At 40.4% G+C, this 26,846-nt stretch overlaps 2 protein-coding genes and 1 pseudogene across 4 annotated transcripts in view; all 3 read left to right on the top strand.

Moving 5' to 3' along the window:
• The window catches only part of YAF2 (YY1 associated factor 2), a 1,232,548-nt gene that overhangs the window by 744,890 nt on the left and 460,812 nt on the right, over nucleotides 1-26,846 (top strand). The gene's annotated exons all lie outside the window — the stretch shown is intronic.
• The window catches only part of LOC126931320 (60S ribosomal protein L12-like), a 706,093-nt gene that overhangs the window by 584,063 nt on the left and 95,184 nt on the right, over nucleotides 1-26,846 (top strand). The window lies entirely within an intron of this gene.
• On the top strand, nucleotides 2,118-2,444 carry LOC126931581 (CDGSH iron-sulfur domain-containing protein 1-like; annotated as a pseudogene).

The following is a 26,846-nucleotide window of genomic DNA, read 5'->3' as shown; positions in this document are numbered from 1 at the left end:
AAGATAAATAAGACATTATCTCTGCCCTTCAAAAAGCTCCCAATCTTGCTGCATACCATTAATATAATATTATGAGGTTAAGTTAGAAAAATCAGCAAAGTTCCATGGGCAGATAGTGGGAGAGAGCAAGGTAAAGGCATTTGAAATAAAGGAGGCAAGATTGGACACAGTGACTAACGCCTGTAATCCCAGTACTTTGGGAGGCCAAGGTAGGAGAATGGTTTGAGCTCAGGAGTTCCAGACAAGTCTGGGCAAGATGGCAAGGACTTGTCTCTACACACACAGACACACACACGCGCACACACACACACACACACACACAAAAGCCAGGAGTGGTGATGTGCACCTGTGGTTCCAGCTACTTGGGAGGCAAAGCAGAAGAATCGCTTGAGCCCCGGAAGTCGAGACTGCCATGAGCCATGTTCAAGCCACTGTACTCCAGCCTAGGTAAAGGAGAGAGACCCTGAAAAAAAGAAAGAAAGAAAGAGAGAGAGAGAAGGAAGGGCGGAAGGAAGGAAGGAAGGAAGGAAGGAAGGAAGGAAGGAAGGAAGGAAGGAAGGAAGGAAGGAAGGAAGGAAGGAAGGAAGGAAGGGAGGGAGGGAGGGAGGGAGGGAGGGGGAGGGAGGGAGGGGAGGGAGGAAAGAAAGAAAAGAAGAAACAAAGGAGACAAGGCGTGCAAAAGCATGGAGAAATGAAATGCCTTGTGTGGTCAGGGATGGCAAGAGCAAGCCCAGGATTTGGCCTCCTTCTCTAACCTGGTCAATAAACCCAGACAATTTGAAAGGAAACCCAGAGGTCTCCTTCTCTCTCCCTCCAGCTTATCTGTGCCCTGCTTCCTTTACTCGGGACCCATCTTCATCCCTCTAGTTCTAGAGCCATGCAAAAGGCAGTCCCAACCACACAGAGAAGGCCTTAAAGTTCAGTCCTCCTTTATCATTTCTTTACTGCCTGGCTCTGTGTTGTTTGTGCCTAATGGGAGAATGGTGGGAAGAAAAACTGGGGTTGCCTTTCACCACTTCTGCTGCAGAGTGAAGAATTACTTCACTTCCATCCTATTTCCTGCTCAGATGTGTTTACTTCTTTGTCATTGTTCTACTCGATTGGCATTTCTGGAAGAGCTCCTTGCTCCTCCCTCTGTACACTCTATTGTTAAATGGCAACCAGATCTCTTCTCCGGAGGTGTAGAGTCAGGAGGTAGAATGTCTGGGCAAAATACATTGCCAGAAGTATTCACATACTTCACTCTTCAGAAACGCTTGTTTATTTTTCTAGCTATGTTTCTGGTATTAACTCACTCTTTCACTCTATCTCCCTTAGGATTAAGAGAACATGACTGCTAGGTAACTGAACCAACAGTACAAAATTCAGGATTCACACTCAGATGTCTGTCTAATGCTTATAGCAAGACACTACAGTAACTCAGTATCAAACTAGCAAGCAATTACGACAATCTACAATTACTATGCTATTAGATAGAGTAACCTTTCCCAATAGTATTTGATCAACTAACAAATGTTCCTCCCAAAAAAGAACTCTGTAATCAAAAACAATTTGAGGCAGGGCGTGGTGGGGCTCACATGGGTAATCCCAGCACTTTGGGAGGCCTAGGTGGGTGGATCACTTGAAGCCAGGAGTTTGCGACCAGTTTGATGCCAGGCCAACTTGGTGAAACCCTGTCTCTACTAAAAATACAAAAAATTAGCTAGGTGTGGTGGCACATACCTGTAGTCCCCGCTACTTGGGAGGCTGAGACAGGAGAATATCTTGAAACCAGGAGGCAGAGGTTGCAGTGAGCCAAGATCGCACCCCTCCACTCCAGCCTGGGCAAGAGAGTGAGACTCTGTCTCAACGAAAACAAAATAAACTGAAAAATCAAACAATATGAGAAAATCCTGGGTTTAAAAAAGTTAAACAGGTCTCTACTACAGGACTTTGCAGATCCTTTTCAGATACTTTAATTTGCTAATGTAGTCTGTAAGTCAAGAAAGTAATTTGGCGGTAGCCGCGCGGAGTCAGTGCCCTTAGTACTCCGCTGGCACCTACCTTGACTCTCGCTGGCCGCACGAACCCATTTGTGCTCGGTGTCATAGTGCACACGCCTGGCAAGCGACGGCGCCATGAGTCTGACTTCCGGTTCCAGCAGATGAATTGAATGGATCACAGCAGTTACCATTGCTGCTGGGACAGCTGCAATTGGTTATCTAGCTTACAAAAGATTTTATGTTCAAGATCATCGAAATAAAGCTATGATAAACCTTCACATCCGGAAAGACAATCCCAAGATAGTACATGCTTTTGACATGGAGGATTTGGGAGATAAAACTGTGTACTGCCGTTGCTGGAGGTCCAAAAAGTTCCCATTCTGTGATGGGTCTTACACAAAACACAAGGAAGAGACTGGAGTCAACGTGAGACCTCTGATCATCAAGAAAAAAGAACTTTAAGTGGAGACTTTTGATGCTGCAAATCAACTTGTCGTGAAATTACCTGATTGTTTAATTAGAATGACCACCACCTCTGTCTAATTCACTTACCCTGGGTTCTAAATGTGGTATATTGCAAACTGCAGGTTTCACATTCATAGATTTGCCTTACTTGTTGAAACATCGTGGTGCACATTTATTGAAACAAAACAAAACAAAACAAAAAAAGAGGAAAAACCAAAAAAAAAAAAAGTAATTCACAAATTTACTATATCCCTTTTTGCCAAAGTACATATGAATCACTCTGAGAAAACTGTTGAAAATTCATATTATCAAGCCCCTCAGAAGCAGCCCTGGAGCCTGTACTTTAACACCCCAGGTAGTTCAGATGCAGATGATCTACACACTGAGAAATACTGACATGAAATGTTTCCCTAACTAGGGTTCTTGGAACACACTTTGGGAAATGCAAATGCTGGTGCAAGGAATTAACTCAAGGTCAGTCCCCAAAAGTGCTTGTTTTGTTCCAATACATCACAGTTCTCATTCACGTTAATTTAAATAGCTTGTTTTGTTATAGTTGCAAGATAACACCTGACTATTGAAAAAAAGGCAAACTAGCAATAGAATTAAGAGAAGGCAACCAGCTATTGACAAGGAAACCCCTAGTAGAGCTAATAATGGCAGTGTCAAGGTTTCTGTTGTTTAGTTTATTTCTAAATATAATCCTCCAAATCAAAACAGACTTTCTCTAACATCTTTTTAAGCCACAGAAAGAAAAGAATACTTTATTTCAGGGATGGTAAATTTAAACCATCTTAGCACTTGGCAAGTTATGAGGTTTGGCCTCATAAGATTTTTGTGAATGTTGACTATTAACCATCAACACCTCTGAGCTATCAACAGTCAAGTACCAGAAAGCGAACACACCGATGGGATTTTGATTCTTTTGAATCAACAATATGTGAGATGGGTCATAGCTACAGTGAGCCAGGAATAAAATGTTAAATATATACTTCAGCTGTGTCAAATTGGAGAGTATTCCTAATATCTCAGTAGGACCTACTCCAGACTCATTCACTAATTAAGAAACACCACCTCAGGGTGCACCATGGGGACACCACGCTGGTAAAATGAAATCAATCTTTAAAAGGGAGAAAGTACAGTGTTCCTAAAATGCAGAGTAACTTAACAGGGCTTTCTAGACACAGTGCTGTGGTTGAATATAGATAATAATCATTATCTGAGGATAATTAAAAGTTGGTTTTAAAAAATTATTTTAAAGTGGATCAGCTTAAACTTATTTTAAAAAGAAGGGGGAAATCTTGTAAAATGAGCAAAATTATTAACATCAGTTTATTTCATCTGTCTTATGGCTTAAATTTTGGCTATAAGACATTTAACATTATACAGGATTGAATGTTTGAGTGAAGACAAATTTTGTGAATTCATTACAGAATATTTTTTATTTGACTTCTTGTCAAAGATAGTAACTACGGGCACTCAAATATTGTCTAAGAAGTTCCCCATCTTATTTAATTTTTAAATCAGATATTATTAAGCTACAAGGGAGTCTTAAAGATCATAGAGTCTGTATTATCCAAAGACTTTTATTTATAAGTTATAGAAAACTAATGTGGATTCACCCAGTTTCTCATCCAACTAAAATACCAAATGCTCACATATATTAAGTCTTGTCTTTTTTTTTTTTTTTTTTTTTTTGAGACAGGGTCTGTCTCGCTCTGTCACTCAGGCTGGAGTGCAATGGAACGATCTTGACTCACTGTGGCTTCCACCTCCTGGGCTCAAGTGATCCTCCCACCTCAGCCTCCTGAGTAGCTAGGACTTCAGGTGCATGCCACCACACATGGCTAAATTTTTATTTTAATAATTAATTAATTAATTTATTTATTTATTTTGAGACAGAGTCTGCTCTGTCAACCAGGCTGGAGTGCAGCAGTGCAATCTCGGCTCACTGCAACTTCCGCCTCCCGGGTTCAAGTGATTCTCCTGCGTCAGCCTCCAGAGTAGCTGAGATCACAGGCATGCGCCACCACACCCAGCTAAATTTTTTTTTTTTTGTATTTTTAATAGAGACAGGGTTCCACCATGTTGGCCAGGCTGGTCTCAAACTGCTGACTTCAGGTGATCCGCCCACCTCAGCCTCCCAGCGTGTTGGGATTACAGGCATAAGCCATTGCACCTGACCTAAATCTTTAATTTTTTGTAGAGACAGGATCTTGCTATGTTGTCCAGGCTGGTCTCAAACTCCAGAGCTCAAGCAATCCTCCTGTCTCAGCCTCCCAAAATGTTGAGAGTACAGGAATGAACCACCATACCAAGCTTGCCTCTATTTTCATTTGTCAATTATACCTCAATAAAGCCAAAGGAAAAATAAGAATCCCATCATTCTGTAGCCCTCAGCTCTACTTTTCTTTTCGCTAGCATAGTTCTTGGGCAAGCCCTCCCCAAATGATCAAAACGGCCCTCCTACTACTCCAGAACTATATTTTACCAGCATAGCAACAAAGTAAAAAGCAAAAGCCCCTTTCCCATAAGCTCAAGCCAGTGATGTGAAGGTAAATGTTTAACTTTCCAGAAAGAAAAAAAAAAAATCTGGTTTATAACATTTGCCAATTTCCATGGTATAAATACTCCCACCCTGGCCAATTTCAACCTACCAACTTGATATCACTAAACATGGAGTTGGGAAGAGATGTGCAGTAGTCCATTCTGTAGTATTTCCACCATATAGAGTCAAAACACATAAATAACTCAAGATGATAGGTAATATAAGATATAGTAAAAGATACTTACAGTAAAGTATTATAGATAAGGCAGCTGTGAGTTTGAAGTATTCACCTACCTTTGTTTTAATATACTTTAATTGTAAGTTTATATAATCCAATTGTCAATAATGGCTGTGTTTAACAACTGATTGGCAAACTTCTAGAAATTTAATAAATGGCTCTTGTGTACCAATATGAGCCAGCACACCACCAGCCCCGCAGAAATCCAGGAGGACAGCTCACAGGAGCCTGATCTGGGTCACACGGCTATTTTTAGATTCATCTCTGAGTCCAAGGGGCTGTGGTGCTCTGACTGGCCCACGCTGGCCATGTGTCTGAGATAGACTTAGGCTGTAGACACATTGACTGATGATGGGAGAGAGTGGCTCCACAACAGAAAACAACAGGGGGAAGAAGCTGGGCAGGCAAAATAGCATATGTCCATTTTAACGGTGGAAACACCTCACACAGAGGTAAGTGGGACAAGCACAAACTTCACTGTCCACTTTGAGAGTAAAAGAAAATGCTATTAATTATTATGCTTGTGCCACAGACATAGAGCAAGATATATGGTCACACTATGAAGAAAGAATACTAGTCCCAGGTAGAATAACTGGCTGGCAGAGCCACACACGTCAAATGAGCAGCACAGCCAGGGCTAGGGACCAGATTTTCAGATTACCAGTTCAGTACACTACATAGACCTCAATTGTAATGGTGTTCCATTTTTCTTTCTTTGGGATGGTTTTCAAATAGAAAATCCCCCTAAATGAAGGAAGAGAATATTGTTAGTGGTTGTGATCAGAACCCTTCTTTTTTAAATTATGCATTGTGCTTTTTTAGATTATGTATTATGTATCGTGCGTTTAGTGGTTTTTTGGTTTTCACTTGATTGTTTTAGAGACTGGGCCTTGCTATGTTTTCCAGGCTAGAGTGCAGTGGCTGTTCATACGCATGGTCATAGAGCACTGTGGTCTGCAGTTCCTGGGCTCAAGTGGTCTTCCTGCTTCAGCCTCTCAAGTAGCTAGAAATACAGGCACCATGCCACTGCACCTGGTTTGCATTTAATAGTTTCTTACCCAATGTTTTAACTCACCATATATTACTTATGGAATACAGAATTTTGAGGACAATTTGACAAAACTAAAGAAGCCTTCAAATTCCATATACACTTTGACCTAACAATTTAACTTCTGTGAACTAGTTTAAGAAAATAATCACAGATGTATTCAAATATTTTACTTTAAGGATGTTCACTGTAAATTATTAATAAGAGTAAAAAAACTGGAAATAATTTAAATGGTCAATAGACAAATGGTTAGATAAATCATAATATGTCAGTCTACTAAAGAGCCATAAAAATGATGTAGACAAAGAAAAAAGAAATTAAGTCCACAACATATGATCCCATTTTTTACAGGGGCAAAACATGTCTGAAAGGATAGGCCATACCAAAATATTAACAGTGACAATGTCTACATTGAACAAAAGTTGCTTTTGTATTTTTAAAGATTATTGCTTTTGTATCTTTTTAAAGATTATAAAATACCCAAGCCACTCAACTATTTTTTTTTAACCATGCTCTGTTCATTGTAATATGTTGGCTTTCTCACTGCATTCGCCCTGGTTTAAAATAATTTCTAAACTATTTACTGGAGGTGAGTTTACCTTGTGGCAAAAATAAAAGCGAAGGAGACAGTGTTAAAAATACATCTAAAGAAAAATCCACATGTAAGTATTCAGGATAAGAAGGCTGAATTCCCTGGCCTACAACTCTACCATTTTCAACTCTGTGTGCTGACTTTTTTACTAAGTTTGCTTAAAACTGCAAACTTTGGGAAACTGTTGTAAAACAACAGAAATAGATGTCAGCTCAGGTTATTTCCAAGAATCTCCCCTGCTTTCTCATGTAAAGGATGAATTCAGAGAGCCATGGGCTTTTAAGAATCCAGCAAAGTCTCACTGAGATTTGACAGAGCCTCCAAATACAGTTTATAGAAGAGTCAAAGGGCCTAATTTTTAAATTCATATGATCAGAGGAAATTGAAGGATAAAATTAAGTAAAGAATATGAAACAGAGAGGGGAACATTACAGTAAATGTTTTTCTTTAAAGTCATTTAAAGAGAAGTTTATGAATGTAAAGGTTTAAAAACATTTCTTTCGCAAGTCACAATGACTTTTTAAGCTATCCAAACTCATCTAACTGAAGACAAAATATTGTCCAAGCAACACACATGTCCAGGAGGCCCTGAAGGTAGAAATCCACTTCCCCAGAAACATATTTATTTCACTCTTATAGCAACAGAAGGAGTGAAAGAAGAAACAAGGAAGCTTCAAGGCTCAGATTTTTAAGTTACAGCTATTGCATCAGAAAGAGGACTATACTTAGAAACTGAAAATACGGGGTTGGGTTCTGGCTCTGCAAATTACCAGCTGTAACATATATATATATATATATATATATATATGTTGTAGACACAGGGTGTCTCTGTGTTGACCAAGCTGATCTCAAACTCCTGGCCTCAAGCCATCCTCCCACCTCAGCCTCTCAAAGTGCCGGGATTGCAGGTGTAAGCCCATTCTGCCCTGCCTTCAGCTCTATTACCTGGGAAAGATCATTTAACCAGTCTAAATCTCAGTATTTTGGTCTTAAAAATGCTAACAACTATATAGTTGTTATGAGCACAATGGCTGGTATATATCGTATTCTCAATAAATATTTGTTAAATGAGTTAATGATGTTTGTGAAATTACTTTGCAAGCTCTGCAGATAATCGTACACTCATGCACTTAACACCACTTGAGGGCCGGGCGTGGTGGCTCACGCCTGTAATCCCAGCACTTTGGGAGGCCGAGGCGGGTGGATCACAAGGTCAGGAGATCGAGACCACGGTGAAACCCCGTCTCTACTAAAAATACAAAAAATTAGCCGGGCGCGGTGGCGGGCGCCTGTAGTCCCAGCTACTCAGGAGGCTGAGGCAGGAGAATGGCATGAACCCGGGAGGCAGAGCTTGCAGTGAGCCGAGATCCGGCCACTGCACTCCAGCCTGGGCGACAGCGCGAGACTCCCTCTCAAAAAAAAAAAAAAAAAAAAAAAAAAAAAAAAAAACACCACTTGACCCAATAACATATATTACTTATTTATTTTGTGTGTATTCTACCTTCCCCAACTAAATGCAAGCTCCATAAGGGAAGGAATTTTTGTCTTTTCTGTTTAACGACATGTCTCCAGAAACTAGAACAGCTCCTTGCACATACTAGGCACTTAATAAATATTTGTTAAATAATTTTTTGTGTAAGTGCTTGTCACAAGCTAAGCCCTTAATCAATGATATCCAATATTATTATTCACCTGTAAAGCATCGTACGAATATTAAGAATTAAGCATTCCAGGCCGGGCGCAGTGGCTCACGCCTGTAATCCCAGCACTTTGGGAGGCCGAGGCGGGCGGATCACAAGGTCAGGAGATCGAGACCACGGTGAAACCCCGTCTCTACTAAAAATACAAAAAAGTAGCCGGGCGCGGTGGCGGGCGCCTGTAGTCCCAGCTACTCAGGAGGCTGAGGCAGGAGAATGGCGTAAACCCAGGAGGCGGAGCTTGCAGTGAGCCGAGATCGCGCCACTGCACTCCAGCCTGGGCGACAGAGCGAGACTCCGTCTCAAAAAAAAAAAAAAAAAAAAAAAAAAAAAGAATTAAGCATTCCAGGCCAGACACGGTGGCTCACGCCTGTAATCCCACGGTGGCTCACGCCTGTAATCCCAACACTTTGGAAGGCCGAGTCAGGCGAATTACCTGAGGTCAGGAGTTCAAGACCAGCCTGGCCAACATGGCAAAACCCCGCCTCTACTAAAAATACAAAACTCAGCTGCGCACCTGTAGTCCCAACTACTCAGGAGGCTGAGGCAGGAGAATCACTTGTACCTGGGAGACAGGGGTTGCAGTGAGCCAAGGTCACACCATGGCAATCCAGCCTCGGTGACAGAGCAAGACTCTGTCTCAAAAAAAAAAAAAAAAAAAGTGTATATCCCCAAACATCCTGAATCATCCTCTTCTACCCTACTTCGTTTTAGCTTTAATATCATGCTAATCCTTCCTCACTAACTATATTACCAAGAACAATTTCTGAGAGCCTCCTGAAGTTAATCCATATATATTTATCTCCTAAGATCCTTTCCCATAAATCAGTCCTTCGTGCCATTAATCACTTATGTTTCTGAATTGTTTTCACCTTCTAGAATTTAAAACAAAGGCCTTAGGGCAGAGATACGGAAATGGCAGTGAGAAGGATTATGTTTCAGGCTCCCTCTTCTCGTAGAATCTTGATAAGACTAAGGCATCTACAACAGAAAGAACTTTTTGGCTCTGAGTAACAAATGCTCCAGCACAGTGAACGCAATCTTCTCTTAACAGGAATTCTGTCCCAGTTTCTGTAGGATCTGTTTGAACTGCACAGGTACACATGTTGGAATGAGAAAGCTAGAGAAGAATTTAAATAGACCAACTTCACTTTCATCAAGGAAGTTGATTCCCCTTTTCCCTGAGTGTAAGCTCCTATAGGGTAGGGATCTTTCTCCACGTGGTTCACAGCTCTATTCCAGCAGCTAGCACAGAGCCCGTAACACACTGTCCTTCAATAAACAGTTGTGAAAAGAAATATTTGCGGAGTGAATTTGCTCTCTGATTAGATTTTGGAACGCAAAGAAGCTGCTCCTGGACAGTGGAAAGACAGGTCTGTGAGAAGGCCTGGAATCCAAGAGACAGTCATTATCTTAACAGAGTAGGATGGAGACGTAGCAAATGGGTGCATGGAAAGGGGAACGTTGGTTTGTTACTAAAGAGAAGAAAATATATCTGACAGGTTAATCATTCCTTAGAAAGAGCTGCCTGATGATGGAAGAGCCACATCTTTTTAGAGAGGCTGTATCTCCTAACCCAAGGCAAACATACATTCAAACGTAAGTCAGCCAATAAGAAGAATGTTGGTTTCTATGTTTTGAAAAGCAGCTCCTAAAAATGTCAACCTCTCTTAACATAATTTGTTCTTTGTCACCTAGAATAACTACAGCTGAGAGGGAGAAAAAAAAAAGGCTAAAATCAAGTTTCCTCACTTGGTGCCTCAAAGCAGCTTCAATTTGACCTATTTTGGAAGGATTCATCAAAAAACACATTTTTGTTTCCCTCTCAGACAAGTACAGTTGTCTCAATGCATCTTTCCTGTGCATTGTAACTTTGACAGATTATTGAATAGGAGTTGGGAAACTCCACTTACCAAAGAGACAACGTACTTTTTAAAACACCTCATAGTTACCTAAAAAGCTTCTCTCATCTCAGAAGTTGCGACTTCCTGCGTTTCTCTCATTGTTGACACCTGGAGATGGTAATTAAAGTTAGTTCTGCTCTGTGCAGCAGAACTAAAAAAACTCTTAAAAAACAATGTAACTTTCAGACTTCTGAGTGTAAAAAGAATATAAAGTTGCATTTCCTTTCAAAAGCAGTGCAACAGGCTCCTAATAAAGACTCCATAGAGATTTCCTATAAAGCAAGCAGCTGTGAAAAGGCCTAACATTTACTGCCATGTGACAGTGATGCGAATTAAAATGAAGCTCTAGACTGGGCATGGTGGCTCACACCTGTAATCCCACCACTTTGGGAAGCTGAGCTGGGCAGATGACTTGAGGGTGGGAGTTCGAGACCAGCCTGGCCAATATGGTGAAACCCCATCTCTACTAAAAATACAAAAAGTAGCTGGGCATGGTGGCAGGCACCTGTAATCCCAGCTACTTGGGAGACTGAGGCGGGAGAATCGCTTGAACCTGGGAGGCAGAGATTGCAGTGAGCTGAGATCGTACCACTGCACTCCAGCCTGGGTGCGACAGAGCGAGACTCTGTCTCAAAAAAAAAAAAAAGAAGCTATAAATGATACACCTTGTTAACGTGCTACAATTCTTTATCAACACTGTGGAAACTGAAATGTTTCCTTTATCCTTAACTTCCTTGAAACGACGACCCAAATCCCCTTAATACATGAGCAGGAATGGGCAGGATTTCTACAGGGGAAAAAAAAAAAAAAGGAATTCAGCTTTGGAGTGCATGATATATAGTAAATACCAGATACATTTTTGCTTTATCTAGACAACCCTGGGACACTGCCCTTGGCCCCCTGCTCCGCAATGCTGTTCACTTGCCTTGCAGCTAACAGAATCCTCTACTTTCCTGACAGGCAATCTACCCAGACCAGGCTTCGGGACGTTGAGGCACTAGGTGCTAAGATCTAAGCTTCTCCCAACTAAATGAACTGTTCATTTAAAATTTAACATCTTCCCATGCATAGTTTGTACTTCACATAGCGAATCCTCACCATAACATTGTGAAGTTTGAATTATTAACTCCTTATTCTACATGAGAAACAGGAGTAGAGAAGTTATGACTTGATGGCACAGATAAACAATGGCCAAATTGAGACTTTTTGAAAAAATGATTTCTGTTTACAGTGTCAAAGCTCCTTTCACTATACCATAGTTGTCTCTGAGAAAATCTTTATATAAACCCACAGGTCAGAATATCCAGCAGATGAACTGGCTAAATCCAAATACAGAAATAACCTGTTATAGCAAATTCTTGCTCCTTTGTTTTTCCACATCATTTTTCATGTCATCACCTACCCTTGTTCCCAGTCGTTGCAAAGTCCTGAGTAAAAGTGGAGTAGAAGAGTAGAAGATTAACTTTGGAATTGTTTTAGCGTTTTTGTGTTTTATATTAAACATCATTTAAGTAAGGCTAATTTTTTTAACTTCTTAAAAGAATTCCCTCCATCCCTTTTTATTTAAATGTAAGTTGCAAAATAAAATCACTAACTCGATTGATTATTCCTCAGATACCTGTGGGCCATGAAATCAATTATTCATCATTCTGTGAGAGTGGCCCACCAAAAGAATAAAGTAAAACAAAATTAAATACCATTGGGTTTCATACCAATTATTCCCTTTTGAATTACAATCCTTGCAATTAAATCACACCAAAATGAAACAGTGAATGGACTAATTGCAGGTCTAAGTTAACAATGCACAAGGTTTGTAACCTGCAGAGTCCTTGTCACAGGCAATGACAGCTACCACTGTCATGTTTTTTTTCGTTTTTTTTTTTTTTTTTTTTTTTTTGTTTGTTTTTTTTTGAGACGGAGTCTCACTCTGTCGCCCAGGCTGGAGTGCAGTGGCTGGATCTCAGCTCACTGCAAGCTTCGCCTCCCGGGTTTAGGCCATTCTCCTGCCTCAGCCTCCCGAGTAGCTGGCACTACAGGCGCCCGCCACCTCGCCCGGCTAGTTTTTTATATTTTTTAGTGGAGATGGGGTTTCACCATGTTAGCCAGGATGGTCTCGATCTCCTGACCTCGTGATCCGCCCGTCTCAGCCTCCCAAAGTGCTGAGATTACAGGCTTGAGCCACCGCGCCCGGCCCTTTTTCGTTTTGTTTGTTTGTTTGTTTGTTTGTTTGTTTGTTTGTTTTTCTGTAGCCATGACTCTCATCAAAACACAAGGATATTTCAGTAATTGCTGACTTTTTTTCCTCAAAGATCATGTGTAATTAGTTCTGATGGAATAATTAACTTTGGATAGACTATTTAATTGTTAGAAGTTTCTAGGAGAGCACTTTTAACTTATAACACAATTTTGGAGGAAAACTTCTGTGCTTTATGGTGTGAGATTTTTTTGGCTCAGTTTTTCAAGACCCACGTCTGCGTTTTGTTGCATGTTGGAAAGCTTCCTGTCCTTTGGAGAGTAGGGCTTTGATTTGGAATGTGTAGCTGGCTTCAGAGAGCCACGATCTGCCCCAGCTGTTGGAGAAGCTGAAGATAAAGGGAATTAACAAGCAGCCAATCATCCAAGCCAGCCACCTGCTCGCCGTGGATACTGGTGTCCCCACAACTATTTACGTAGCCTCCGTCCTCCTAACGCTTCTTCACAAGATGGCAGAGACCGAAGCAGGTGACGCCCCAACTGAGAACCCTGCTCCCACCACTGAGCAGAGCAGTGCTGAGTTACATCAGGCACCTTCACCATCAGCAAGGCAACCTAAAGAATTAATGACCACTCAAAAACAACAAAGAAAAAAGCAGACCTCGATCTTACCAGCATCAAAGAAACATCCGAGGAAGAAAGTGGAAGACTAACCAAGATTTGGACATTTGAATGTTTACTATTATTCTTTAAGAAAATAACAACTGCAAAAGGAAAATGACAGCAAATTTTTCCAGTGAGCTGAGACACTGGGAATGCCTGCACAGAAGACAAGACAGCGACCTCCCCAGTTCTCAGCAAACTTAGGGTTTTTTTTCCCCCCTGTTTTTTGCTGTTTTGGTTATGTAAGTTGAAAGAAGAAATATGTTAATTCAAAGAAGAAATATTAATACCACCTCAGGAGAACCCCAACCAAAAAAATTTGAAATATATAGCAAAGGCTTTATTTTATTTTATTTTTGTGTGTTCATTTTGTATGCTGGTGCTAAACTTCCAAGTGTTCTGATTTAAAAAGAAATTTTATACCCTTCTTATTTATTTCTGGGATGTGGGGAGAATACATTTGTACTTTCTTATGTGACTTTCTTTGAAAATGTGCAGTAAGGCTGGGCGCGGTGGCTCACGCCTGTAATCCCAGCACTTTGGGAAGTGGAGGCTAGTGGATCACCTGAGGTCAGGAGTTTGAGAACAGCCTAGCCAACATGGTGAAACCCGAAACCCTGTCTCAACTAAAAAATTACCTGGACATGGTGGTGCACGTCTGTAATCCCAGCTACTCTGGAGGCTGATACTCTGGAGGTTGAGGCAGGAGAATCGGTTGAACCTGGGAGGCAGAGGTTGCAGTGAGCCGAGATCACGCCACTGAATTCCAGCCTGGACAACAGAGTGAGACTCTGTCTCATAAAAGAAAGAAAGAAAGAAAGAAAATGTGCAGTAAGAAGTTCCTCAGAAATAAAATATTTACCCTTCAGAGGAAAAAGAAAAGCATTTTACATATATTTACATATATTAAGCTATTTGTACCTGAAAGCAGTCATGTAAGGTAGTGCTAAAGTATGCTCCTGGGTGACAGGCAAAATGGATTCCCCATGGCTAAGGTGCTCAGAATTAAAACAGTACCAGGTGGTCATAGCTGGGTGAAGGAGCTGTCACATACTCTGTGTTATCAGAAAGACGTTATAAAATGTCACAGAATCTCCCTTTCTGAAATCAAGCTAAACAAGTTCCAATTGTCATTGTCAGAATAAACTGTGGCTAGAAAAACCACCACTACCCCAGCCCCACTTCCAACCATTTGAAAGAAACATCTGACAGAGACGTCTGGTTTTAGACTTGGAAACCAACCAATCGAAGCTCACCAGTCCCAGCCAATCGGAGTCTCAGCTGTAACAACCAATCAGAACTAAGAAAGTGTCAGTCTTTCACTTGCATAAACAGACTTGATTGGGAACTTTGGCAGGAACTGATTGGATTTTTTGTTTTTTGGTTTCTGGTTTTCGTGGGTTTTTTTAGATGGAGTCTCGCCCTGTTGTTGGCCAAGCTGGAGTGCAATGGGTGATCTCGGCTCAGGCAACCTCCGACTCCTGGGTTCAAGCAATTCTCCTGTCTCAGCCTCTCAAGTAGCTGGGATTACAGGCGAGTGCCATCATACCCGACTCATTTTTTTAAAAATCTTTAATAGAGACGGGGTTTCACCATGTTGGCCAGGCTGGTCTCGAACTCCTGACTTCACAATCCGCCCACCTCAGCCTCCTAACGTGCTGGGATTACAGGCGTGAGCTGCCGCGCCCAGCTGTGGTTTTTGTTTTTTTGAGAGATGTGTCTTGCCCTGTTGTCCAGGCTGGAGTGCAGTGGCACAATCGTAGCTCACTCTAGCCTCGAATTCCTTTGCTCAAGTAATCATCCTGCCTCAGCTCTTTGAGAAGGAGGAGGAGGAGGAAGAGGAAGAGAAGGAGGAGGAGAAGGAGGAGGAGGAGGAACACAAAGAGATTTTAGGTTACTCAACTGACTGTATAGAGAAATCAAGCCCAAGCTCTGAGGCTCAAGAGTCCTGGTTCTTAATGCCTTTTGTGCCTACTCCAGTATAGAACAAGAAAAACCCCTGGGGGTTTCATGCTCAGGAAATGCTGAGAGGACCACAGAGGCCTAGGTTCTGAACGGACTGTGCCAGAGTTTTGGGTGCAGAGTCCTGGGGACTGGAGGCAGTGGTTATCAGCAGTGGTAACCAATAGATGGGGCAGATTCAAGTGCATAAGAAAAGCCAGTGTCAAGACGTTGCATTAACTTCAATAGATGCAAGAAAGGCTAAGGCGAATACATAGGATGGGGCAGGACAAGACAGTTCACCAGGACGGGATGCTCACTCTGCTGCAACTGAATATCATGCTGCAAAGGTGCCATAGGAGGATGCCCTTGAGAATGATAAGGAGGAACCACTAAGACAAGACATCATTTCAAGTAGAAGAAACTCCTATACCCTTAATCAGTAAAATCAAGTGTTTCCTTCCTTGAGGAAGCATAGAAGCTGGAGACCTAGATCAGTAGTTCATGTGGTAAAAAAATAAATTTGCAGGCTTATGGCTGCCCAAGGTTTTCCACTCTCTGTTCTCTCTTTCTGGAATGTTCTACCCAGGTCTTTATAGTCTTTCCCTGGCTTCATTTGGATGTCTGTTCAAATGCCACTGCTCAGAGAGATCCCCACTGCTTCCATGCCCTTTCTCTGCTATAATATACAAATCATTACCTGTAATCACTTTGTTCATTAATCTATCCCTCAACTAGAATGTATGCTCTGTGAGGATAAGGACTTGTCTCCTTTACTGCTTTACCCTCAATGCTTAAAACTGTGGTGAATGCACAGTAAATGCTTAGCAAATATCTGAATAATGTATTCATGTCAACCACACTGCACTCACATTTAGAATGATAGTGCTAGAAGGGAACATAGAATTCAATCTGATGGCTCCAAAATGATTTTTTTTTCTTTTAATCGGCAGTGAATATTATTTAAAGACTGTGGTAAAAGCAGAAAAAGTCCTGACAGGTCTGCTTGTGCCCTGGAAGTGGGGGATAGGGCACTTTCTAGGAAAAGTTTTAGAAAACTGTTTAGAGACCACTTTTCTAGACTAACTGCTTCATTTTTCAGTTGAGGATATTGAAACCCAGACAGGTTAGATAATTTGCTTAAAGTCACTAAGTCCAAAGTTGGTTAATTTTCGTGAGCTTCAGTCTAAATGAACACCATATTTGCGAGTTACTTCTTTTGCACCAGGCAGAGTAAAGATTCTGGTTCCAGAAGTAAGACCATTGCTTAGATTTCATGTGATGTAAACTACCCTGCCTGCAGACTCCAAGGGTCATGAAATTTCTTGAATATTACAAATCCAGGCTCCAGGTGAAGAACGCCATTTCTTAGTTTTCTGATCTAACACTAAAATTTGGCAAACCGGCCGGGCGCGGTGGCTCAAGCCTGTAATCCCAGCACTTTGGGAGGCCGAGACGGGCGGATCACGAGGTCAGGAGATCGAGACCATCCTGGCTAACACGGTGAAACCCCGTCTCTACTAAAAGATACAAAAAACTAGCCGGGCGAGGTGGTGGGCGTCTGTGGTCCCAGCTACTCGGGAGGCTGAGGCAGGAGAATGGCGGGAACCCGGGAGGCGGAGCTTGCAGTGAGCTGAGATCTGGCCACTGCACTCCAGCCTGGGCTACAGAGCGAGACTCCGTCTCAAAGAAAAAAATAATAATAATAATAATAAATAATAAAATTTGGCAAACCAGCTAATGGTATGATGTGAGTTTACCTTCTGAAGGAAATCAAAATATTTTTCCCCAAAATATATTTCTTTGACATATTTTGGAATGGCGATCAGAGAGCCAGCAAAATGAGGTAACAGCCTCCAAACCTGTCTTTTGCTAGCCAGAAGATGGATACTTTAAATTGTAACTGCCCAGTGGATTCACCTTGCCGGCTACCTAGACAGAGCTGATTTATCAAGACAAGGGAATTGCAATGGAGAAAGAGTAATTCACGCAGAGCTGGCTGTGCAGAAAACCAGAGTCTTATTATTACTCAAATCTGTCTCCCTGAGCATTCAGGGATCAAAGTTTTTTTTTGTTTGTTTTTTTTTTTTTTTTTTTTGAGACGGAGTCTCGCTCTGCCGCCCAGGCTGGAGTGCAGTGGCCGGATTTACGCTAACTGCAAGCTCCGCCTCCCAGGTTCATGCCATTCTCCCGCCTCAGCCTCCTGAGTAGCTGGGACTACAGGCGCCTGCCACCTCGCCCGGCTAATTTTTTGTATATTTAGTAGAGAGGGGGGTTTCACCGCGTTAGCCAGGATGGTCTCGATCTCCTGACCTTGTGATCCGCCCGCCTCGGCCTCCCAAAGTGCTGGGATTACAGGCGTGAGCCACAGGGATCAAAGTTTTTAAAGATAATTTGGTGGGTTGGGACTTGGGAAGTGGGGAGTACTGATTTGTTAGGTCGAAGATGGAATCATGGGGGTCGCAGTGAGTTTTTCTCGCTGTCTTCTGTTCCTGGGTGGGCTGGCAGAACTGGTTGGGCCAGATTACCAGTATGTGTGGTACCAGCTGATCCATCCAGGGCAGGGGCTGCAGAATCTCTCCAGCACTGATCTTAGGTTTCACAATAGTGATGTTATCGCAGGAGCAATTTAGCGCGGTTCAGACTCTTGGAGCCAGAGGCTGCATGACTCCTAAACTGTAATTTCTAATCTTGTAGCTAATTTGTTAGTCCTGCAAAGGCAGACTGGCCCCCAGACAAGAAGGGGGTCTTTTCGGGAAAGGGCTGTTATCAATTTTGTTTCAGAGTCAAATCATGAACTGAATTCCTTCCCAAAGTTAATTCGGCCTACGCACAGGCATGAACAAGGACAGCTTAAAGGTTAGAAGCAAGATGGAATCGGTTAGGTCTGATTTCTTTCACTGTCATTAATTTCCTCAGCTATAATTGTGCAAAGGCGGTCAAATGTTGCATCTATAGATAATCCGTGTTGATGAAGCCAGGCCTTCCCTTGTCCACATCCAGCAAAGATCTGACATCTCGAAAGGCCTAAGAAAACAGTTACTACTTCATCTATCTGAGGGCTGCTACCGGTGAAGTGTCATTTACATAATAAGACCACCTTTTGCTAGCCAAGTCTCTCCTCTTCCTCCCATAATCTGTCTTGCAGCTAACACCTGACTTGCATGGCTGTTTTTGGCCATGCACCAAGCCTCCATTCTCTCTATAACCTCAAGATGGTATACAAGCTTCTGCAACACACTAGGGGGTTGGATCTTCATTCTGAAGTCTCCCCATCTACAGCATACACATTAATAAATTAGCATGCCTTTCTCCAGTTAGCCTACCTTTTGTGAGGTTTTTTTTTTTTTTTTTTCCCAGCAAACCTATCCCTTTACTCCTAGAGTTTGGCTTAGTTGGTAGGGTCAAAGTTCCACTCTTCTGGAAGCTACATATAAGAGAATTCATATTGTTTGATCTCTTTCCTCCCAGAAACAGTGCTTTCCTTTGACTTTGTCTGTCATAAAGAGGGGCACTGGTTGAGGCTCCCTCTGTTCTTGTTCCATGTCCCTGAGTGTTTGAGTTGTGACCAAATGGAAGCACTCTCTCTTGGTCTCAGGCATCCAGGGAACATGATTTTCAGACCATGTTAGGTGGTCAGTCTGAAAATGACCTGGAACCCAAGATTTTCATTCTGAAGATACGATGTTTTTGGGATAGTTTGTCTTAAGATGTTCCAACCCTACAGGGCTTATGTCATCTCAATTCTTGTTGCCTGGTTGGTGCTAGAAAAGTCCAATTCCAGGAAGGCACACGGGGTGTCTCAGATTAACAGGTCTGTGACTGGTGTCCCCCTACAAATTTGTGGATTACTGGAGGCAAACATCATCCTTAAACATCTGTCACAACAAATGCCTTTTGCTGTCTTAGCCTAATCCTAGTGTCAGAGGCATATGAACCAGAGCAACTCCATCTTGAATAGGGGCTAGGTAAAATAAAGCTAAGACATGCTGGGCTGCATTCCCAGATGGCTAGGCATTCTAAGTCACAGGATGAGATAGGAGGTCAACACAAAATATACAAGATCATGAAGACTTTGTGGATAAAAAAGGTTGCAGTAAAGAAGCCAGCCCACCAAAACCAAGATGGCAACAAGAGTGTCCTCTGGCTGTCCTCACTGGTTGCCTCACTCCCACCAGCGTCATGACAGTTTACAAATGACATGGCAATGTCGGAAATTTACCCTATATGGTCTAAAAATAGGAGGCATGAATAATCCTCCCCTTGTTTAGCATATAATCAAGAAATGACCACAAAAATGGGCAACCAGCAGTCGAGGCTGCTCTGTGTGTGGAATAGCCTTTCTTTTTTTTTTTTTTTTTTTTTTTGAGACAGAGTCTCACTCTGTCACCCAGGCTGGAGTGCAGTGGCATGACCTCAGCTCACTACAACCTCTGCCTCCCAGGTTCAAGCTATTCTCCTGCCTCAGCCTCCCTAATAGCTGGGACTACAAGCGTATGCCACCACGCCCAGCTAATTTTTGTATTTTTATTAGAGATGGGGTTTCACCATATTGGCCAGGCTGGTCTCGAACTCCTGACCTCGTGATCCACCCGCCTCAGCCTCCCAAAGTGCAGGAATTACAGACGTGAGCCACTGTGCCTGGCTAGAATAGCTATTCTTTTATTCCTTTACTAATAAACTTCCTTTCACTTTACTCCATGGACTCACCCTGAATTCTTTCTTGGGCGAGATCCAAGGACTGCCTCTTGGGGTCTGCATCCAGACCCCTTTCTGGTAACACTGGAAGTAGTTTTTTTTTTGTTGTTTTTTTTTTTTTTTTTTGGCGGGGTAGGAGGGTCTTTGGGATTGCTTCTTCTATGCCCTCTCCAGGAAGCACCTTTTTTTCTAAACTTGGAAAATTATATCCTGGGCTTTCCGTAAAAAGGCAATTGGATTGAGTTGCTATTGGAATAAATACACCATTGGAAATTTAATTGTCACTGGCCAGAAGATGGATACTTTAAATTAGACTCCTAAATTTAAAAAGAAAAAAAAAAAACAAAACAGAGATCTCTTATTCTAAATAATTGATGGGAAAATCAAATTAAAAGAAAGACACATAATAGTGTCATGGCTAGCCTTAGAAATTCTTGTGACCAAATTAAATAGTAAAACGCTGACCTAAAACAAAGTTAAAATCCTTTGTAAGCTCTAACTGCCTGCTTTGGATCCCTGCAGGATTAACAATGAGGGCTGCTTCACCTTGTAATACAAAAGTTAAAAGGTTCCTAAAAAGCAGGAAACTATTAACTATTAGACTACCACACAGCTTGGATTAGATTTCCAATAAGGGAACCTGTCCTTTTTGGTTTGTTTGTGTGACTTTTGACTTTTTGGGATGCCCATTCACCTATTTGGAATCACCTCATGCATCCTTGGTTAAGTCATATTCTTGGTTCACTTGGGAGGGTGTCTTTGGTAAAAATAATAATCATCATCATAATAAAATAAAAATTCAAAAGCCTGAAATATCGGCTGTTTTTCCCAGCTAAAATCTGAGAATAAGGCCGGGCACAGTGCCTCATGCCTGTAATCCCAGCACTTTGGGAGGCCAAGGTGGGTGGATCACCTGAGGTCAGGAGTACGAGACTAGCCTAGCCAAAATGGTGAAGCTCCGTCTCTATTAAAAATACAAAACTTAGCTGAGCGTGGTGGTGCATGCCTGTAATACCAGTTACTCGGCAGGCTGAGGGAGGAGAACTGCTTGAACCCGGGAGAATTGCTTGAGCCGAGATCACGCCACTGCCCTCCAGCCTGGGCGACAGAGCGAGACTCCATCTCAAAATAAATAAATAAATAAATAAATAAATAATCTAATAATAAGAGATTTTAAGGTAATTTTTTAAAGGCTGTATGGTTAACAGTTGACTTGATTAAAAGCTAATATTCAAACTATTTATAGGCATAGGTATATTTCAAAGGATTTTTGGTGTATTTTAAAGGACTTTTGATTTTTTCCCGTTTGTATCCTGTTTTTAAAATTTTTTTCTCAATTGACTGAAATTTTTTTTTAAGTGTGTTTCTGGTCCCTCTGTTCACTTCCTTTCTTAAGAATTGTTTTCCCATTTACTTATACTGCTCCCTGCTCTTTCTCTCCCTTTGCCATCTTCGGTACCACATGAAAAGATCTATGGGGACATCTAATGACTCAGATCCCTTACGGAACACAGAAAAAGGCATCACTCACCCCATTTTAGGGTTCTCCTGTCTTCCTGTAGAGTCTAAAGAGTTGTGGACAGATTCCTCTCAGCTCTAAAACTCTGCGCTCTTTTGTATTGTATTACCTGATCTCTTGGGCTTTTTGGAGTAGCAGAGATTACTTTTTACTGAGAGAACACTTGCCCTTTGTGTCTATGATGACTGCAAGTCCCTGGCAAGAGCTACAGTTTTAGAGGTGACTGACAGCAGTCATTTACAATAAATGATTATTACGACAGGGGGCTACTTATTTTTTTTTTCATGTTTCAATAAGAAAGGCACATTCTAAACATTTAGAGAAGTGTCTCTGTAGCACAGTGCACTGTGAAAGCATTGCATGGCCCTGCCCATGGTGTTTTACTCTTTTGGAGGACCCAGGATTCAGTGCAAGGGTGAGATCATTGGTTTTTAAAGGGTTAAATGTTCTGTCTTCCAACTACACTTGCTTTTCACGTATTTAAAATATCAGGCCCTAAAAATTGCAAATGCATTGTTGGCCCTGTTCCTTAATGGGCTCTGCCATGAGCTCAGTGGTCTAGTTTGAAAACGGAACTAAATTAACAGCTATCTACTGAAATGAAATTGTTCTCTTTAAATAATCCTATGGTAAATTCCTATCATGTTGTGTTACTTTGGCTTCTTTCTTCTTCTTCTTTTTTTTTTTTTTTTTTTCTTTTTTAGTAGAGATGGGTTTTCACCATGTTGCTCAGGCTGGTCTCAAACTCCTGACCTAAAGTGATCTACCTGCCTCAGCCTCCCAAAGTGCAGGGATTACAAGCATGAGCCACTGTACCTCGTCTATCTTGGCATTCATTTTTAATCTTCCTCGAACACAAACAAACTCCTTATTGAAAAAGCTTAAATTATCTCTGTGTATGTGCTTTGAGATATAAATTGCTACCTGGTTTTCTCTAAAACTCAATAAGGGTTTCTCGGGATAAACCTTAACCTTTTCCATTTACAAAGGCACAGTTTGCCTCCCGCTGTCCTTTTAAATTAGTGAGTTGTACTATTCTCATGGCTAAAATTCTAAAATCAAAACTGTAAAGCTTTTATTGATGTCTGTCTATGGTTTTATGTGTACATGTGTATTGTCTGTTTGTATACTATCTGTATGGTACCAAATTGATTTATAAATAAATGAGCACTCATAAATTAGGTAAATAAGCTTAAATGCTGTTTAAGTTCACATGATTTTAATAATCTTTGGCAAATAGTTTGTTAAATTGTTGATAAAATAAAAACATCTTTAGGATATAATTTAGACAATTTTGTCTGGGTCTATTGGTCAGACAGGTTTATGCCGTCTCTGATAAAGTCTTTAAGGTCATAAAACTGTTGCTTCTATGCTATTTTTAACACTTGAATAATTTGTCTGTGAGCTTACGCCTTTGAATTTGAGCCTTTAGATTCTGAGGTCTAGATAAGTGACCATGGTGAGGTGTGGGGACAACACTTAGACCCTTTCCTCCCTGGCCCAGCTATGCCTCTTGGCCATGCTGAGAGGGATCCTCTAAGCATTGTCTTCACAGCTCTGTCTTTTGTCCTGGACATTACATCTGGTACATAACTAAAATTGCTTACTGCTGAGGCTTTTCATCAAAAATAAGGGTTATTAAGAGTAAACATTTAATGTATGTAATTAAAACTATTAGATATAAGAGAAACAATTCCATATGCAAAGTATATAAAGAAAGTAGGAAGGACTTTCGGTTGAAAAGAAAAGTTATATAAAGGCATGAGAATGTGGTTTTTGTTACAGGGAAAGTAACAAAATTTACTTGGCTTCTAAAAGTTGGTTTTAGCTTTTAAAAGTTGGTTTATATTAAAGAAATTTAAAAATCAATAAAACTAAATGGATATAAAAAGTTGGAGAAAATGAGAAAAATTGTGAGATGCTATAAAAGATTTATAAAAATCTTATCTCGTGGTTAAAACGGATTGAGATTGGCTATAATTGCTTATAAGGTTTTATTAAAATTAGCTTGAACATCAATTATACACTAACACAAAGGTAGAATTTGGATTTCTTTTTTGAACAAGATTTTTGTATAATATTAATAAGCGATAGTAAAATATTTTTGTTTAAATTTTTATTAGACTACAAGAAAAAAAGAGGGGAGAGAGGGGAGAGACAGATTTTTGTCTCCCTTATGGTGTCTTTGTTAGGTTTTATAATTGGGAAACTGAGTGTCCTCTCTGTCAAAGAGTAACATGTTTTGCTTTTTAAAATGTTTACATGATCACTTAGCTAAATGAATGACTATTATTTTATAATGATCTGTGATCCTATTTTGAGCAAGTGTTTTAAACTTTTGATATTTGAAAAACTTTCCTAAATCAACATTTCAAATTCTAAATTCAGTTTTTTTAACCTCAGACTAACTTTGTGTATATTACATCCCCTGGAAGTTCAAACAAGCTATATTAGGCTTATTTAGTATGCTAAAATCATACAGGAAGCATTGTCAAATATGAAATGGTGCTTAACTTTCTTTGCATTATATTTGTGTAAATGCATTATTAATATATATTCCAAAATTATATGAGATTTCTAAAATTCTGATATATTTTAGTATATGTTAATAATAATTATGATTATTATGTTAAATTATTGCATGTCATAGAAATAACCAAGTGTCCTTGTCAAATGTCTTTAGCCATATTCTAAGACTTTTGTCATCCGCAGACAAGTATTGTTTTACTATGATTCTTCTCAAAAAGTGGCTTATAATCAGCTACAGTATAAAATTGCTTCTTTAAGAAAATTTGTGGAAAAGGCTCTGACAAATACTTTTATTCACGTTTCTGATAGCTTTAGAGATTATACCACTGGAATAAATAAAAACTTCCAGCATTCATGAGAATTTCTAGCCCAACATCAAGCAAAACAAGAATTAATTACATGGAACTGAACTAATAGAGGACTAAAATGATGTTTTATGATTTCTTTTGTTTGAAACACTGCTTTTTTTTAAATGTCTTTCAGGGTCAAGAAAACTTTGTTTTTCTTTTCAGCTATTCATAGCTTACAACAAACTGGGTAAAGTACATTTTGTGAGCCAAATCTGAAGCTTTTATATTTCTCTCTACCTGATTTCTCCAGAATTTGGAAACTATATTTTTAATTTATAGCAATATGGTTATTTGCATAAATTCAATAAAAATCTGTTGTATTTATGTTTGTTTGTTTGCTTCTGTAACAGGACACAATTGGAGATACTGGTTACTTTACAAAGCATTTAACTGGAATGGCATATTTTCCATAATGACCAGACTGCTTTGAGGAATTAAGGTTGACTTATAAAGCTCAAAAAAAGCTTCTTGGAAAGGCTGGCCTGGTACGTTGTCTACTAGGTTCCTTTACAAGGTCCCTGACCTTTGGTAAGTAAGGAATGTCACTTTCTGACAGTCCCAGGAACTTCAAATTATTTGAGTACTTTGAGAAAAGAGGAATTCACCAAATTCATACAGATACTGCAATAGTCTGATGGCAAATCCTTGGCATGGCTTCTAGCCTTGAGGCTTTTAAAAGTCTAATCTGAGATTCCTTATGAAAAAGTTCCAGCAAAGTGAGTCTTAAAGGAGTTTATATGCAGCCTGAATGACATAGTGAGAACCCCATCTCTAAAAGAAGAAGAAAAATAAATAAAAATAAAAAAGCCTATGTAGCCAATCACAATTCTTGCTGCACTTAATGCAAATAACCAGGCCAAGTATAATAAGACTAAAACTTGTCTTGAAAATAAGTTGGTCCTACTGTGATTTGTCTTTGGTAGAAATGAAGGACTGTAGAAATAAAAATTATGTTCCAAAAGAAAACTATAGTATACCTGTTATGAAATTCCAGCTGAGTCCATTATTTTTGAGATTTTAGCATATGCCTACACTTTGGATTGAATCTTGAATTTTTTCCTGGCCACATTTCTCCAAACTAACATTTCCAAATGTTTCTTTCATTTTCCTGACTTGGAATCACTGGAAACTGAAACTGTGCTTTTCTTAAAGCCCTGCGAACTGAAGCTGAACAAGTTAAATGAACTTCAGGAGAAATCACAGCAACTTTTATAAACAACCTTCTCACCTCCTGATTTATGGACTACTCAGAAAGTTTACTTCAACACTTAATTCAAGCTACAATCCAGAAGAATTTGTCAGATTGCCATTGCAATTTGAAGATGCAATTTGAAGAGAAACTATAGAGTATTCCAGATATTAACCTTTTTCTTCTTTTTCCATAGAAATGCCTCTTATTAAAGATTTGTTTGCCTACATTGCAGATAGGATAGGCCTATCTATGGGATGATATATTTAAAGTTGTTGTTTTGTGCTTATGCCAATTTGTCTCCACTCCTTTGTCTAGCAATTTCTAGCCCAAATCCCTCCGGCGGGATCAACTTGGTTTTTAATATGTGAAACTTTTTTAATGTTTCAAAGTGGAGTCTGAAGAAAAGAAAAATATTTTTCCTCAAAATACACTTCTTTGATATATTTTGAGATGGCTGTCAGAGAGCCAGCAAAACGAAGTAGCACCCTCCAAACCTGTCGTTTGTGGAGAAAATTTACATCTGGAGAAAATCTGCATTGATGCAGCCAGACCCTCCCTTGTCCAGACCCAGTAAACATTAACTGAGAGTCTGACATTTTTAAAGGACTAAGGGAAAAAATTTACCATTTAATCTCTCACTGAGGGCTGCTACCTCTGAGGTTCTATTTACGTAATAAGATCACTTTTGCTAGCCAAGTCTCCTCTTCTCTCCTTCCCATAACCTGTCTTGCCACTAAAACCCGATCTACCATCATAACTTGCTTTTGGCCATGCACCAAGCCCCCATTCTTTCTGTCACCTTGAGATGGCATATAAGCTTCTGCACCCCAGTGGGCAGTTGGGTCTTCATTCTGAAGTGTTCTCATCTACAGTGTAAACATTAATGATAAATTAGCATATTCTTTCTCCAATTAGCCTGCCTTTTGTGGAGTGATTTGAACCTTCTGAGGACAAAGAGGAAGTTTTCCTTTCACCCTTGCACTTCTTTACAGTTTCCTTCACCAGGCCCTTGCTTACACACCCAGGATCTCAGCCTCATCTCATTTTGCAGCACATTGATGTTCCTCTCTTCCCCCAGTCCTCCTCTTCGCCATACAAAGTTGTTATAACACATGTTCTGCATCTGTCAAAATGACCTGCAGCTACATACTCCAAAATACTTAAACACACATTATCTCCTGAGGATGTATGTAGGTTCTCTCTCTCACACACACACACACGCGTGCACGCACACACACACACACCCCCCACTCAGATCTTACTATCCTAGGACTCTCGGTCAGGTCT

The sequence above is a fragment of the Macaca thibetana genome, chromosome 11, assembly GCF_024542745.1.
Source record: "Macaca thibetana thibetana isolate TM-01 chromosome 11, ASM2454274v1, whole genome shotgun sequence".
Classification (NCBI taxonomy): domain Eukaryota; kingdom Metazoa; phylum Chordata; class Mammalia; order Primates; family Cercopithecidae; genus Macaca; species Macaca thibetana.
The sequence above is the reverse complement of the archived record's forward strand: the minus strand, read 5'-3'. Positions and strand labels throughout refer to the sequence as shown.